Below are 17554 nucleotides of genomic sequence, written 5' to 3' on the forward strand. Positions count from 1 at the left end.
TAGGTACACACTGACCTATGTGACTGATTATTAGTATCAAAATCAAAACACATCCTTTCTACATGATTATCTTTAGCTCGTAACATATGTTACTGTATAAATACTGTCCACACTCATTTATTCTTCTGGGACAACTTAACATCCCTTCCACTCACTTCTGCACCTTCTCATAACCTTCCAAGGGGGGTTAGCCTCATTAATTGGAGTGCTTGACACTAACTTTTTGACCAGTTTGCCTCTCCATTGTTTTGGGCAAGTCTAACAAGATATAATTCAATTACTAGATATTTCTCAGGTGTCTAGCTGTGGATTACTTATTTTCCTTCTTGAAAAGATTGTTGATGGAACAGCTGAACACCTGTGGAATTTTTATGTTTTCCAAAGATCAGCTCATACAAGCCAGTTAAGAAGTATGGATCAGCTCTCCCTGTGTACCTATGAAGAATAATGCAATAATGCTATACCTTGCTGCACAGTTGTCTAGCTGTATTGAGCTAAATATTCATTCCAATAAACATTTCACTTTCATAGTCATGTTATGTTACCAAAAGGACCAGACAAAAACATGGAGGGGAAGAATAACTTGAAATCAAGGGGAAATATTTTTATTTAAGTAAAGATAAAGGAATAAATACTTTGAATTTATAGCCTGATGATTGTCTAGCATCTTTACATGAAATAACACTGCAGTATTTGTTCACTCTTAAGAATATTGTATTTAATTTCCATAAAAATCTCATTAAACTCAAGATTGTGTTGATAGTAGAACTCAGTAACTTAAAGGAGGAAGGGAGTGTTATAGGGAGATAACAACTGTCTTAAAAACAATTCCTAAATCTGAGTGTTAAGTAGTTAGAGTGACATGTCTTAGAGAAGGGCATGCCAGAGGTGGTGTACAACCACAGGGGACCCTCCGATTAGACTTGAATTTAAAGCTATCCTGTGGAGCTTTTAATAGGAATACTCTCACATTGCCCTCTATTTGTAGTGACATGGTTTGGAGCCCAAACCCAATTATTTTCTTTCTTATTCTGTTACTTCATCATTTATTTTCTCCCCAGGGTGATATGCCTCATATTCCTTAATGAAGTCAGCAGGAGCTCTGGGGGCAGTTCTTCAGATGATGTAAATTCACCCCAGCATCTCAGTACCCCTCACTGAAGAGCAGGCTCACTTCTGTCTGACCTCACACTTACTGCAGTCAGAGTATCTGAAGTGACCTGATCTAGTTTAATTTTTTGTTGGTGTGTTTTGCAAGATATTGAAATATTGTAACTTAAAATAGTGGTTTCTAGAAGGCGCTACCTCTAGTAAAGATCATGTTTGTGCCCAGAAAGATATTCATACAGAATCAGATGAACATTTTATACTATTAGTTGCTAAAGATTGGCATTTTGACTCCTGAGGAAAAAATAAATGCACCAACAGGCTAAGTCATGATCTCCCTCAAGCATTTTTGAACTGCAAAGTTAGCATTTGGGTATTGTTATTAACATAATAAACAGAATTACATTGCTTTCTAAAATTAGATTCTTCCAAAGCATACTCCTTCCCCAAGGTAGGTTACTGCAGTCTTTAGCTTAGTGATTCTTTTCTGTCTCAAGGCAGAATAAGTGAAATTAGACGGTATGACTAATTAATGCAGAACTTAAACACAGAGTAATAAATTAGACATGATTTCTTGCTGCTTTCGACTTTTTCTTGTATTTGTTGGCCAGTTTTATCCTTTGACATCCACTAGCATTGTGAGCTTGTGTGTCAGGAGAGTTTCAGAGTAAGAGTGATACCCTACAGTATTTATTGCCTATTTCTTTTATCTTTTTGTTGTCCTTTCAGGGTATAGATTAGACTCAAGGACACTTTTAGCACTGTCTAGCACAATAGCCTACCCCTTACTTTTTATGTCCATAAAAAGTCCATACCTGGAGGGAAGGTAGACCAAGACTGAGAACTTGCTGTATGTCTTGTCTGCGCTCTCTGAAGACAGGTTCACTCTGCATCTGTTTTTAGAGGTCTCAGCCTCATGCTAGGAGTTGTAAGCTGAGCTGCAGGGTAGGGAAAGAACTAAAGAGTCATCTGCACTCTACCTTGAGACCTGCTTCCTTTGTCTTTGGTTTTGTGCAGACTGGATCTTGACAAAGCTCAACTACTCAGGCCTAGGTCATCACCAAATCTCATATGAGGTGATCTTTTCCTGAACCACACTACTGGTGCTTTTGAGTGGGAATTGCTGTCAGACTTCAGCCACAGGTTTACTCTGCCTTATGACCTGAGAGTAGTTTTATTTTTACTTTTTTGGGGGGGAAAATATACATTGACCAAAAAAAAAAAGGAAAAAATAAAAAAGAAAAAAAGGTTTGAAAAATAATTCACCTGGCACAGAAAAGAGAAAAGACATCGGAGTAACATAAATCTTCTGGTATAACTATTTGCTTTCAATAAGAGCATCAGAGAGCATCAGTTGATCAAGTGGTACAGCTTGAGTGTATTAGTATCCAGGTATTGCCAAGTGAATTCCATGTGGAATCCTGCATGTTTTCTTCTCAGCTGAGTACTGTTTATTTAATAAAGTGATAATAGGAAAAAACAAAACCAAAACAAAAACATTTCTGGCAGATGCTGCCAAGAAGTGAAAAGGTGTGAACAAAGAGAGACCCAGCAGCAGCATCCACAGTTGCATTGCTGCTACTAAACTTGATACAAAACCTCCCACATCAGTTGCTTGTGTCTGGGATTTACATCTCAGCTGCAAATTGTACTGGAGCAGGAAGTTCCATTATTCAGGATGATGGTGCATCTGCCCCCACCATGCCCCACCTGTTTTTTCTTCTTATTGTTATTATTATTATTATTATTATTAATGAGTGGTACAGAGGTAAGAAGATGGGTTTTCAAAAATGGATTTGTAAAAATGCAGATGCCACATTTGTATGCAAACACACTGTGGTTTACTTGAGTATGTATTTGATGGTTTTTTGTGAGGTGAGTGAGAGCCCTGTGGTTTTGAGCTGAGTGGAGTCGCAGACTGTGGTGCGGAACTGGGGAGACCAGTGGAGACACTGAGTTTGGAAGGGACCTCCCGTCCCTTCCAAGGTCATCCCATCCAAGCCTCTTGTGTAGGTGACTTCTTTGGTTTAGGTACAACACGTTATACATTCAATAGTGTGCTGCAGCTAAATGTAGAAGTACTCTGTAGCAGCTTCTGAAAAACGTATACCAAAGAATTGAAACATGCTTATAACAATTTTAAGAGAACCATTTACACTCCTAACACTGGTGGGGTGTTTTTGAATGAAAAATAAATAAATAAATAAATCTTCGCTCTTTGAAGAATGAGTATTATTTTCCTAGATGTTTCTAGGGATTCAGTTGTGGGACAGGAATTCGCATTCTCAGAGGCTGTTTGAAACTTCAAGAGAGAAAGAATATGGAGGACTTGATAGAAGTTGTGAGAAGAATCAGGAATTTAAATTGAAAGCTGTGTCAAAAAACATACTGATTTTTAGATCTCCGGTATTTGACAGACTTAAGACAACCTTTCACAAAGTGTAGCTTTGTGTACATTTCATCACTAATTCACCAAACTTGGTTTATTTTAGAGGTCACTCCCTGATCTCCTGTGCCCTGGGTTGACATTCCCATGGGTCAGCCTGGCAGGGGAGCTGGGGTCCCCAAGGCAGGTCCCTTGTCTGCTGTGCAAGGTTGTTTCCAGAAAGTTTCTTCAGCACTATGAACTTCCAGAAGCCCTGACATCTTGAGCTGAAGGCTTTGGGAGGTAACAATTACAACTTGATTAGATGTAAAGCCAGAGCAGAAGAGGGTCAAGCCACAGTGTCCTATTTTTTTACTCCAGCTGTATTAAATCAAGGGGCTTTCTTGGTGAATCATCTAAATGAATGTTAGCAAGGTCAATAATATCCATATGTATTGAATTAGCTGAAGTTTTAAAATTAAAAAAGCATATTGTAGATGCATGTGATCTGTATTTAAGTCAGAAAGAAAGTTTGAGACTGAGTTCACCCATGGTTTGACTTTCCAGTCCTCTCTGGACAGAAACAAAACTGAGGGCCATCAGGTAATGGCTGTTGATAAATTGTTTTCTCAATGTTCTCTCTCTGTTATGCCAAGTGTTCAGGCTGTTTGAAGCCTTACTGAAGAACCAAAGTATATTGAAATTCTTTTATTTAAAAATTACATCAGGAACATGATAAATTAATGTAATTTTCCCATCTAAGTCAAGATGCAAGAGTAGCTACTTTTCCCTTTTTATTATGTGTTCTCATTATTTAATAAGTCCAATTTCTGATGTCCATTACTAAATGTCCCTGCTTTTATATTCTGTCTGTTTTCTGTCTGTTCTACCTGTTCAGATTTTCTGTCTGTTCTACCTGTTTTGGGGAAAAGCTTAATAATATACATCTTAACCTTAACAACATGCATTTTATACTCTGAAGTGTAGGAAAGCAAGCCAAATACATCCCCCCACAAACTCAAGTGCTTTTAGATATTCTTCTGATTACTGTCTGTGTTGGAATTGCCTCAATGAACCTGAGCCAGAGAAGTTGAAACTGTCCCTGTAGATGGCTAAGGGCAGGTAAGCCTGATTTCAGCATGCAGTACAAAGACACAGGAACTTGGGCAGGGTTGAAAGACACAGAAAGGACATTTGTTGTCATTAAACAAAGCTGTCTGAGTTATATTTTAATTCAGCAAACTGATGGGGTGTTTTAAGCAAAGCACTTGATGCGAAACAGAATCTCCCCATGCTCCACTTCCCCAGGGATTTAAAAGGAGCCTGCTGCTGTTTTTCACCTTGAGTTTCTACCTCCTTCTGCTGTTGCTATTTTCCCCTCCTCATCTCTTTTCCATGCTCTTCTATGGCTTTCACAAATCCTCTCAGTGGGATGCATGCTGTCACTCATGTGGATCCTGACATGTAGATGTATTTTTCTCAACCTCTCCTGCACATCTATCACTTTTCAGGTCCAATCATGTTTCTGATTCCACTACGGGCTTTAAAACAGGCTAGAATAAGAAGAAATGTTTACATAGGTGACACTTTATGATAGACAACAAACTCGTCGTCGTTTGTTAACTGATACTAATCCTTTGGAAAATCTCCTAGGGCATCCTCCTTAGAAAAGATGTAAGAAATTAATCTCACTACTTCATCTCGGGCAGTACAGTTTGACTCTGCAAGGCTGCTCTGCATGGAAGCTCAGGATTTGGTCATGAAATGGTGTGTGAACCCACAATCACATACTGCTATGGTCAAATTAAAATACTGAAGTGCACTCATGTGGGATAGGGCTTGGTACAGGTGAACTAGGCAGGTATCTAGCCTAGTTCAAAGCAATCTCTCTGGTGAAAAACAAAACAAAATGTATTAAAATCTTCCAGTAGCAACCAAGTTTTGCTACTAGGACTTCACACAAAAAGATACAAGGAACCAGTTAAAAATTAATGCACTTAGCAGAAAAACAACGAACAAACAAATAAAAATTTCTTGTCTCCTTCTTTTCCTCCTTCTCTTCTACAGATAGTTTAAGAAAGCTTCCCTACACCTATTGTCCCCAGGCTTCTGACATGTTGGTGTCTTTTTTTAGGGCAAGTCTAGTAACTCATACTAGCAGAATTTTTATGTAAAAATACTCTTAACTGATACAGAATGATTTTGGCTATCATATCTTGGTTTTTACTTTGTCCTTGTTAAGCCCTAAATATAAGAAATTGGGTACTATGTGATTTTATATCTGAAATGAATTACTTTGCTCAGCTGCTAAGGGCAACAAATAGAGAGATGTGCTATTACTTACCCTAAACTATGGCTTCTGGGAAGTGTGAGGAATGTGCTGCAGAAAGTGCATACCTATATGATCTTTCCAAGTAACCTTTTACATTTACAAGTACTGGAGACAAAACACAGGACTGCATGACAGTTGTTCTAATTCAGAATGGATTTTCTGTGTTACATATATACTTTGTTAATACTGTAAAGATTTGATTTGCAAGAGCACTTTGAGATCCTCAGATGAAACACTTGTTATTCCCACTGCAGCAGTTACCAGATGGTAATGTTGAAGTCTTGTTCAGTATGCAAATATTTCACAGCATTTCCAAGAATATTACATTATTGTGTGTGTTGCGGGATTCTTCTGGTTTGTTTAGGTATAAATGATAGAAAGTAGCAAAGGAGTTTTGGCTAAGTTTTGTTGGCTAAGTATTCAAACAGTATTAGTAATTGGTGGATGTTCATTGCAGTGTTACTTGGCTGTGTGCTCTCTGTTCCAGGACTGGGAGGGATTCTATAGATAACTACTTCTTGCTCATAAAACATTCATTATCCATATTTCTGACTTGTTCTCTTGCATGGCAGGTAGAATTCCAAGATCTGCTAGTAGAAGGGCAATATAGTTCTTTTCTTTCCCATGTGTTTTTTATCCTGTGTTGTTTTCAGATCACATTTTGTGTTCTTGTGTTTGCAGCATCCATGTAACATCTTGTAGAGCACCTACTGCAGTTTTCTTTCCTCTTCTGCAGCAGGTTTGTGCTTTGGGGGAAGAGCATAACATCAATTTTAATTTGCTGGATTCCTGAAGGTAAGGTCTTTGTTCCTTCAGAAAAGAAGGAGTCAGCTGTCTGCTCGTGCAGGTCCCTCAGTTGTATGATGGTGTATGACGTTCCTCTAGTGCCTGGTATCCAGTAAGTTTTTTCACATTTTATCACATTCATGTGATAAAGATGCATGATATGTTGTATCTTAGGGGGAGAAACATTTTGCTCAAACTCACGTCATTTTACTGGAACTGCTTGGGATGTTAAATGGGCTGAATCTGATTTTGCCAGGAAAAACAGTACAGTTGTCAGGACCACTCTTTTCTTGCATAACCATTGTGATGAGTTGGGGTGCTAATGGTGGCTTGGCTTTGGAAATATTCAACTTATTCTTAATTACAGTGAGAATGCAATCCTCTAAGTAACTGTCAAAATCTCTTTTATATCACTTTCAAAAAAAAAAAAAAAAAGAGTCCAGAGAAACACCAGGATTCACTTCTTTGCAGATCCTTTTGGGTCGCAGGTGTTCATGCTGATTTTGGGGGTGGATACTTTCTTTGATAATCATAGAGTCTTTCCGTAGCAGTTCTGAGATCAAGACATGACTAGATTCTGGATTTGCTGTAAGGGTTTAGTGGAGTGTTTAGGAGTGGAAGACAACACAGTAACCTACCCTGTTCTCTCTTTGTGAGATGACTGTTTCTACCTTGGCACCAGGATCATTTTTTTCATTAGAATAGTGAATGGCTTGTCTTTAAGTAAAAGGATTGATAAATATCTCTTCAGGTGAAGAACACCTGACCTATCTCTTATCAAGCTTGTGGTTACTCTCAGATCTGGCTACTGTACCTGTTTCATGCTTGGCTTGCCCAGTCTCACCAACTTAAAGTTGACTCAATGCAGACTGTACTCTGGGACCCAAGCAATTTAGTAGGAGGTACAGAGTTTTCAGTGCTGGAACTGGTTCAAATCTTGTGCATGGTCTGCAATCACATCTTCTGCTGGAGGAAGCCTATTCATGCTCACCCTAGAACAAAAAATAACAAGAGCAGATGACAGGAGAATGTCGAAGAACTAGTGCAGATCCTGGCCATCATTTCTGAGCAGGGAACACTGAGCCCGGAACAAGTTTCATTTATCAAAAACATGCTCTGATTTTGCAGGAAATCTATTGCACTTTAACTAGAATATGAATCTAATGCACTGTGATTGTATAATACTATGGTATAAACTTTTGACACATGGTAAAATCTGCCTTGTGTCTTTATCTGAAATAAGAGGGAGAGAGAAAGAAGGGAGGAGATCCAAACCTCATGGGAGAAATGACAATTTATAGCACCTAAAAATATACTCCTGAAAGCTTAAGAGGAAAGCCAGTAGAAAACAATATTCCTATTCCAAGATAAAACTTATCAGTTTACTGGAAGTTCAGAAATGTAAGAACTTTGTCCTTGAGTTATACCTTTACAATCAAAGAATCTAGCCACCACAACGGACAGTAAACAATTAAAAATAGCATGCTTAAGTTATATAGAAAATCTAGCCCTTAAATCAGAGGAATTCTGTTTTCTATTCCAATCAATCTGGTAGGTAAGCCACAGTTGCCGTGATTGTAGGACCAGCATTTTGCTGGCTGAGTTCTCTATGGAGAATTGCATGTTATTAAAAACTATTTTTAGGTTTTTGTGCATGTTATTAAAAACCATATATTTTTTTTTGAGCTTGTGGAATTCTCTCTGTGTGCTGATCACTCCCAGAGACCAGGAAGACAGTGATGTAGCTCTTGCAAGATGGTCTTCCAGGGCTGTTGAAAGATGCGATGTGACTTTCTCAAATAGACATGCAAAGATAGGGCTGTGCAAATCAATATGCCACGTCCAAACAAGAAGTGTGCAGGAATAGCTTTCCAAATGTCTCTTTCAGTATTTTTACAGTGCCATCATCTGCAGAGTGAGCTAGAACTCCAGTTCCTCAATCATTTGTTCAGTTGAAAGCACAAATGAGGATGTGGCAGGAGGATGTATTCACATACACCTCCATCTTTTCACAATTATTTCTTGTACTCCAGTACCATGTATTGATGGAGAAGGCAGTCATTACTTTACTTCCTTAACGTAGGTAAAACCAATTATTTGAAAGGTTAAGTATTTACAAATAGGCCTGTATTTGCAAATACCTAGCTCAGACCCTGTGCCTTATACTTGTGGCTAGGTGTGTTTTTTTTGGGCCTTAGGTGAATCACCATTTGAAGGGCTTTGCCTGTCTCTGCTGAATGCAGAGAGCCAGCAGCACCAAGGCTGTAACAGAAACACCTCAGTCAGGTCACAAACTAGGGTCTTGGACCCATGTGTAACTGAGGTTTTTTCTGTGACCCTTGAGACCTGAAATCCAAGGTGGTTCAAATGGCCCTGGTTTAGCTAATACAACTAGAAGATGCAGTTGTAAGAGGGAAAGAATGCAGTGAAGCCTTAGGGATTTGAGCTGGGTTTTGAAGAGGTAGTAGGAAATCCCACGTGTCTTCAGCAAGGCCCTGAAAATCAGAGCCTGAAGTGAACTGTAGGGGGTCATAGTGTTAACACTGCTAGGGATCCCAGCTGACAGAGGCAGTGCTTTATGGGTCTTGTGCTGTGCAAGTACAAAGTTATTCTCACCATCAGATGTCATGGCGCTGAAGTTTTGCTCTCGGATTACAACTTTCAAGAGGTACTGTTCACAGAGAGAAATGAATTACTTCAAATAAAACGTCCCATTTTTCTATGTGCCTAAGAGTTGCTTTTTATTTCTGTTGACATTCAAGTAGCTCTTGATTTCACTTTGGTATTCTCATTGTGGAAGCTAGCTGCACACGGCGTTATGCCAATACACAGTGACTAATAGGCATGATGTTATCCAGAACCACAGACAGAAGGGTTACGTGTGGAATGACTTGGGAAGAAATGCACCTTAGGGACCCCACAGCCATTTTATGACAGAGTAGAGGTAGAAGCCTGGTCTTCTTGGCTTCCTTTTGCCCTTTTTGAGCCTTCAAGAGTCTGCTACAGCTGTCTGAACATGCTGTGGCAGAGCTGGTGTGCTGTCAGTTTGTAACTTTCCATAGAATGGGTTGCTGTGTTAATGTGGATGGGGTGAGGAGTGGCATTTTCACCTGTTGCAGGGCAGTACTGTCTAAAGTATAAACTGATACATAAGAATTTAGAAAGTGAGTGAGTGTGAGGGACTCCTTTAATTGCATTTTGTATGCATGCAGAAACGTTTGTTTTACTGTGCACTCCTGTTATCTCAGCAGCCTAAGCAGGAGAGCAGACTGGATCAGATCACTGCATTGGTCTGTCTTGGCTGGTAGTAGATGTAAAGTGTTTGTAATACAGTAGTTGTAAAACGAGAATGAAGAAAAGAACAAGATGGCTAAGAGCATAGAAACTTTGCAGTGATGTTTCTCTGGCATACCCTCCAACTGATCTACAACGCATGCTTTCTGAACAAGAAGTAGTATTCATGAATTTTATAACCCTAGATGGATTTTTCATTGCTTTGTAAAATGAAAACTTATGACATTTTATCATCTGAATCTCCTACAACATCAGGATTCCTAACTGAACTGTTTGCTAGGTGAAAAAATAAGCATTATGTGAAAAAAGCAAGAAGAGGCCAAAGCAAGGAAGGGCAAAGGCAAGGCAAGAAAATGAAAAGAAACCTGCCTTGTTTTTCTTGGTAGCTCCACAAGATAATGTATAAAAATGAATGGTGTCAAGTGAAAGCAAGAAACATGAATAATTCTTTACCCATCCTGTGCATGCCTCAGGTGATTTTATAGTTCACATATCCGCTCTGACATACCTTTTTTTTTTTTCTTTTTCTTTTTTTTTCCCTGAATAAAAGTCATAGCCCACTATTTTTGTTACCTTACTTTTGAGATTGAAAGGGCAAGAAATGCATATGTGCATATGATATTCAGTACACATTTACCTGAAATAGTGATCACAGAATCACCAAACAACTGAGGCTGGCAGACATCTCAGGATATCATCTAGTTCAACACTCTTGCTTAGAACAGCAGGTGGCCCAGGACCATGTCCAGTCAGGTTTTGAATATCCCCATGTAAGCATAATCTGGATAACCCATTACAGCATTTGACCACCCTCACCATAATAAAATAAAATTAAAAAATCCTTATGTTTATATGGGATTTCCTGTGTTTCAATTTGTGCCCTTTGTCTCTTGTCCTGGCACTGGACACCACTGAAAGGAGCCTAGCTTCATCTTCTTTGCACCCTCCCTTCAGGTATGGTTTTATTTTTTTGGTGGTGGTATATTACTTTGCATTTATTACAATTTCTTGTAATGTTATCACAGAGGTGTCACAAGGACCAGATGCATTTGTCTCTTCTGAATCTAATAGGACTACCATCAGGTTCTGTCCTATCTCCCAGACAGCTGTTACTGGGCTACCTTTACCACTGCAGGGTCTAACCTGTACAGAAGTGGGCAGTTGACCAGCTTTTTATGAACGTCTTTAACAAAAGTATGAGATAGCATGTTTTTCGGCTTTCTATATGGGATAATCAAGACAGATAAATCTTACAAGTATGTCAAGGAAATTTCTCTGAAGCTTTTTACCATTCTTGCATGACCTCTTAATTCATGTAAGAGGGTGCAGTACCTAGAAGAAATTAAACTTTTCCTATTTCTGGTGTTTTGGAGAAAGCATGTGATAAAGAAAATGGAGAAATACAGGTGAGAATTGAAAAGAAGTAAGTCAAGCTTGAAAGTCCTGGTTGAACACAGTTCACCTACTTGCTGACTGAACTGCAAGGCACAATTCTCTGGACTTCCTATATAGGAGGACAGAGCACATGGTTATAATACTAAAAAAGTTAGGAAGGACCAGAAAGTACTGTAACCAGAGTAGTTCTTTTATTTTTATACAGGCCAACAGTCAGATGTTTGACTTTGTCTTCTTTTTCTCTTGTCTCTTTCAGTTTAGGGTATAAAAAACTCAGTTTGTGGTAGTCTGCTTTTTCTTAGTGTGTCCAGCCTTTTAAATTATTATGTGGGTGTAAAATTGGCAGAAGCTATTTTATTTTTTTTTTAATATAGATTGTTTATCAGCAAAGATTTTGAAAATAACTTCACAGTCCTTGCAATTCTGTTTCATTTAATGCACCCAGAGAAGAAGATCAGATTTTCTCTAATTTTTCTAGGCTTCTTGATTTTTTTTATAAAACCAGCAAATCACCCAGGAAACTGAAAGCCTCAGTGCTTTCTTTTTAAATAAATGCTGTCAGTTCTACACATATTAATAATTTACCTTTTCATTCAGCTTAAATTTTCCTATACATTTATTACTGAGGACATTCTATCCTTAACTGTGTGATAAAAGCCACCCTGGTACATTATTTTGCATGTATATATTATATTTCTTCATGTGTTGAAAGGACTACAAGCACTTGCCATGGCTGTCTGCCCCATGGGGCTGGAGCTTTGGCCTGCTCCCCAGGTACTGTGTAGCATTGACTTAGCCTGAGCTTTTCCCGTAGCTATGCTTTCTCTGCACACAGCAAACTCCCTGATGTGTTTTTTTGTAAGCTGCGATCCTGTGCACAGATGCTTCCATTATATTTGCTCACCTGGCAGGGTTTACATTCTGTAAGGATGAAGTGCAAAAGGATGCTTAGTGCTGTCAGCACATGGATCATCTAGCTGCCAAGCTGAAGGATGGATGCTTTAGCACAGTCTGGGACATAGGCCTAGTCGAGTAGTTTTTGGAAAATAGGATCAAAGAAATATATATATTGTTCCAGGTCTGCAGAAAAACAGGTGAGACTGGAGGAGAGGAAAAAGGAGAAAGGAATTAATTAGGCTAGACACTGTTTTTAGAAATACATGACAAAGCAATGAATAACACTCTAATGGAAGCCTGTCACTATGACAAAATCAATTATCTTAAACATTTCTTACGGTGACTGGATGAGGACATATCAGTCCTCACAGGAGGTTGCACAATGAAACCTTCTCTCATTACAACACATTTGATTTCCACCTCTGATCACCACCTTACACATCCCCTACCACATTTAGATGGTAGTAATACACTTTGACTCTGAGTGGATATATATGCAGATCTTTGTGAGCAAGATGGCAAAGTATAAAGAAATCCATCTGGAACTGGAAATTTCTCTCTAGAGACAGGAGATGCTTTACATTGCTCTTGCAAGGGCAATAAAGTCCTTAAAGTAAGTGATACTTAAAGCTTTCATCTGCTTATAAGACCCTTGATGTGGAAAATGACAATGTAAAGCTGTTTGAGTGTTTTTTTTTGTTTGTTTTTTTTTTTTTGTTTTGTTTTGTTTTGTTTTGTTTTGTTTTGTTTTGTTTTTGTGAGTGTTGGTGTAGGTATAGCAAGCACAATTCATAAAGAACCAAGGCTAGATCCTCAATTTATACAATAGAGAAGGGAACACTGAGTTACTTACAGTGTTTTGAGGTTGTCACATGCTGGTGCTTCAGAATCATGTATTGTGGAGGCTTTGTAAAAAGATGTGTCCTTGGATACTTGCATTACAAAGATTTTCTTTTATATTGGGATTCTTAACACTGGGAGTTGGATATCAGTCAGCTTGGAAAACAAGCTAAATATAAGCATACTTTATGAATGCCTGTACTGCTGTAAGGAGATTTGTAACACTGGGAGCTGTCAAAAATGGGAAACCTTGAAACTCTTTATGAGGCTTCTGACTGCTTGCTTGTCTTTAGAACTGAGCCCAGTATTTTCTTAAAGTTAATGTTGCCTTTTGAAGTAGCAGAGATAAGTAACTGCAAATGATTTCAAAAAGACTACTTATTGTATAGCATTGTAGTGTTTTGTTTGCTTTGCTTTACTTTGTTCTGTATTGTATTGATGTTCTGATGTAGGCAGCTGTCCACCAGCACCAACTCATGTCATCCCTCAGGGTCAGGGCTGATGTTTGAGAAAAGGTACCCAGAATAGGTATAAACAAAATGCAGTGCAGTGCTATTAAACCTGGCATCTATCAGCATTGGGCTAGGAGAAAGAAACCTTGAATATCACAGTCTCAAATGTTAATCTCTAGCATGGTATGTGGAGGTAGGTGTCCCAAAACTGTTTTGCTTGCAGGCTGGATTTCTTTCTTCTTTACTCCAACCATTTTAAAATTAACCTTTTCCCTACAGAGGCTCAGGTGTCAGCGCTCAGGTAGGCCCTTTCTGCTAGGCCTAGAAGTCTTGTCCTAGTGTCTTTATCTTGAAAGGTATTTTCAGTTTTATATTGATTTCATTATTCTGTTGCATCTGAAGCCATTCCTGAAACTGCCAGTGATAATGCCAAGTTGAGGAAAGGCCTTCACTACTTCATGTGGGGTAGTACATTTGCAATCCCAGTCTGTCTGGATGTCTGGGATAAGCCTACAGGCAAAGGTAATGATACAGCAGGACTGTGAAATTCAGGGGTAGGCATTTGGGTATATTCACTTTCCAGGGCAAGCATGGAATTGCATCTCTCTATACTGTGAAAAGTCAATGAGGTAAAGAGACAAATGGGAAGTCTTTCAATAGCAGGGCAAGAGTTCCAACAGTAGGTAGAGAGTGGACGAGTGGGAAGAAGCAATAACCCTTTTTACTTCTGTATGCAGCTAACTGGCAGCCTGTGAGCACCAGCTGTTTCGTTCCTTGCAAAGGAAAAGGAGATGTATTTTTGTATTGTCTTGAAATGTGCCAGGCAGAGTACCAACCAAGGTCAGTGATGACTAACTTAATGACAGAGGCTGTGGAGGGAAGGAGAAGTCACGGCTCCATTCCCACCATGCCTGCAGACTTTGCGCTCTGTAACCAATCAGTTTCTCTCTGCTTCAGTATCTCTGGGAGAAACCCAAGTGCCTTGTCCTAAAGAGTTGTTGTGAGGATCAAGTATCACAAAGCGAAGATGCAGATCAGCTCCTTGTCAATGAGGTAGCTCCTACCTCCCACTGCTGTGCTTAATGTTTTATACCTGATGGTGCTAAGATGGATGTGCATAATCCTCTCTTCTAAGGTTCTTGTACAGGGCTGGGATCTGAGGGACAGCTTTTATCTGAGTTTTCAGGCACTCTGGCAGAATCTTGGAACTGATCTTGCTTTGCTGAATTGCTGGTAATTGCTTCTGGTTTATGAAAGTGGGTCTGCTTTTGACACATGGTGTTACCATGTTGTTCCACATAGTGGTCAGGTATTGCAGGACAGAATTAAAACTGGAGCTGTTTTCTGTTTCTCCATGTAGATTTTCTAAATGGATGCATCTCCATATTTGTGCTCAGTTTCTAGAGTTGCTACAATCTGCCACTTGGTGTAGAATGTGAAAAATCAGCTTCTGAACATTTCATCTTTAGTAATTAAATTCAGAAAGCAAATTTTGGCTTCATTACATATTTTAAAAATAGGATCCATTGTCTTGGGTTGCTTTTGACACATGCTGAGAACAATGTTGTCTTTCTTCTTAACGTTTAACAAAGATGCATACATTAGATGCTGCCTGCTAATTACTTGCATTTAGAGTAAAGTGGCTTTAATAATGCATCTGACCGAAACAGACAGCCTTTGCCAGAGGTTGGTCAGTAGTTCTGAAATAAGTATTTTCACTGAAAAGCAAAAACAAAAAAACACAGCAAAAACAAACCAAAACCAAACCAAACCAAACCAAACCAAACCAAACCAAAACAAAACAAACAAACAAACAAACAAACAAAAAACGAAGAACCCCACACCACCAGTAAAACAAAACAACATCAAAACAAATAAACAAATCAAAAAACACAAAGATCAGCCTTTGGCCTTCTGGTGTTATCTTTCAGATGTTCTCACTTATTGCTCTCACTGACATTAGGGAACATCACTACAAACAATGGTGAATTTCTTAATTTTAGTGTTCCCAGGAGATGCCTGCATTTTCTAAGATCCTCTTTCTTCTTCCTCTGTTCAGGCAGGCCTGTCCTTCCTCAGGAGTGACTCTGATCTGGCAAACCCATGGGCACTGATCACTTCATTTAGGTAGAACTGACAATTTCAGGGTGACCAGGTGTGTCAGTACAACGTTTTGGGAAGAAGGGGTATTGCAAGGGTTGGTACTGGCCTGACTCAGTTTTTGTTCCCTGCTCTTGGACAGGATGCATAGCTGCAGGTCCTCAATATTACCTGAGCATCTCTCTTTGACTGAAATAAACAGAAGTTTATCACTATGGCTGTGACATGACTAAACACCTTTTGAGACCCTGATTCCTCTATTCATGAGACTTCCATCAAGTAGGCGAGCTATGTCCTTTCTCCTTGTATTGATGTAAGATAGAGGCATGCCAATTTTTGAGGAGACCTGGTACAAAAATAGGAATCAGAACCCTAATAAACAGCCATTTCAACAGGGTGTTATTCTTCCTACTGTATTTGAAGATTAATAATTACATAATAATGTATGTCAGCAGTGAAAGACCAAAACTGTAGCCTTGGCAAATGTGTGCCATCTTTTTTGCCATTTTTCTTAGATAATGCCATGTTGTTGTTTAACCCCGGCAGGCCGCTCAGCACCTTGCTGCTGCTCACTCACTCCCCTCTGAGTGGGATGAGGGAGAGAATCAGAAAGGTAAAAGTGGAAGAGCTCGTGGGTTGATATGAAGACAGTTTACTAGGTAGAACAGAAGCTGCATGCACAAGCAAAACAAGGAATTAATTCCCTGCTTCCCATCAGCAGGCAGGTGTTCAGACCTTTCCAGCAAAGCAGGGCTCATCGTGCATAATAGTTTATTGGGAAGACAAATGTCATCACTCTGAACATCCCAGCCTTTCTCCTTCTTTACCCCAGCTATTATTGCTGAGTGTGGCACCACATGGCACAGGGCATCCCTTTGACCACTGTGGGTCAGCTCTCCCAGCTGTGTCACCTCCTAATTTCTTCTTATGTATCCCCAGCCTCCTCACTAGAAGGGCACCATGAGAAGCAGAAAAGTCCTTGGCTCTGCACAAGCACTGCTCTGCAACAACTAAAACATCTGTTGTCACCAGTATTTTCATCCTAAATTCAAAACAAAATACCATACAAGCTAATAAGAATATATATATATATATATTTGCTGTTTAAAACAGGGATTATTGCAAACACAGTGATGACCTCCACAGTCGTGTGGATCAAATATGACTGAGCAGAAATGACTCAATCCATGAAAATTATGCACGTGGTGAGCTGACTCTTTACTGCCTTTAGCTGTCAGTCCTGCAATTGTTATAGCTCCCCCACATTTCTGTTGAGGATAGGAGAACTGTCTGACATTAGGAACAAATTGGTATTGTTATCATTAAATACCTCTCTAGTACTTATAAGTACTTGAGTAAATACTGGTGAAAGATAAATTTGTCAGTGAAAACCTGCCATGATTTGCTGGCTAATATTTCAGGACAGTGCTGGGGATGTTTCCAGTGTGGTTTCTGATATGTGCTCTGTGCTTCGTCTTATTCACTAGATCAATGCGCATTTTATATCTCGCAAGCTGACTATCTAGTCATGTTTCAAAAAATATTCTGAGCATTGACTTCTTTTTACACTGCCTTTGCTCCAAGACAGTGGGAAGTGGGAAATGTGCTAAGAAAAAAAATATAAAAGAGTTGACACCAAGGTTATAAAATAAAATCATGTAGCAGAATTTTCTTGAAATTTTGACAAGTCTGCCAGCCATGCATAAATCTGTCAATTTCTCACAAAGAGTCTTATCTAGTAATGATACTAGATGAACAATATGAGAATAAACCCCAGGAGCTCTAGCAATCCAACCAGGGCTTACTCAGCAATGAATTTTGATTGTTGCTTTAGTAATCAAAGTTTGACTGTCAAAAGGTCCTTTCCTTTTTGAAAGCTTGTGAGTATTCAGCTGACTAAAGATAAGTGAAGCTAGTAATGGAACATTATCTCTGAAAATACATGCTCCAGCATTTTGCCTTGGTAAATGCAAAGCCTACCTGTGA

The 17554-nt window shown here is 39.1% G+C and overlaps 1 long non-coding RNA gene across 1 annotated transcript; it reads left to right on the forward strand.

The window, feature by feature from the left end:
• Positions 1–203: 203 nt before the first annotated feature.
• Positions 204–16965, forward strand: LOC118156280. The gene is made up of 3 exons (XR_004746214.1): positions 204–1903; positions 8695–8699; positions 16954–16965. It is a non-coding gene; the product is annotated as an uncharacterized LOC118156280 (long non-coding RNA).
• The last annotated feature ends 589 nt before the right edge of the window (positions 16966–17554 follow it).

The sequence above is a fragment of the Oxyura jamaicensis genome, chromosome Z (genome assembly GCF_011077185.1).
Source record: "Oxyura jamaicensis isolate SHBP4307 breed ruddy duck chromosome Z, BPBGC_Ojam_1.0, whole genome shotgun sequence".
NCBI classification, from domain to species: domain Eukaryota; kingdom Metazoa; phylum Chordata; class Aves; order Anseriformes; family Anatidae; genus Oxyura; species Oxyura jamaicensis.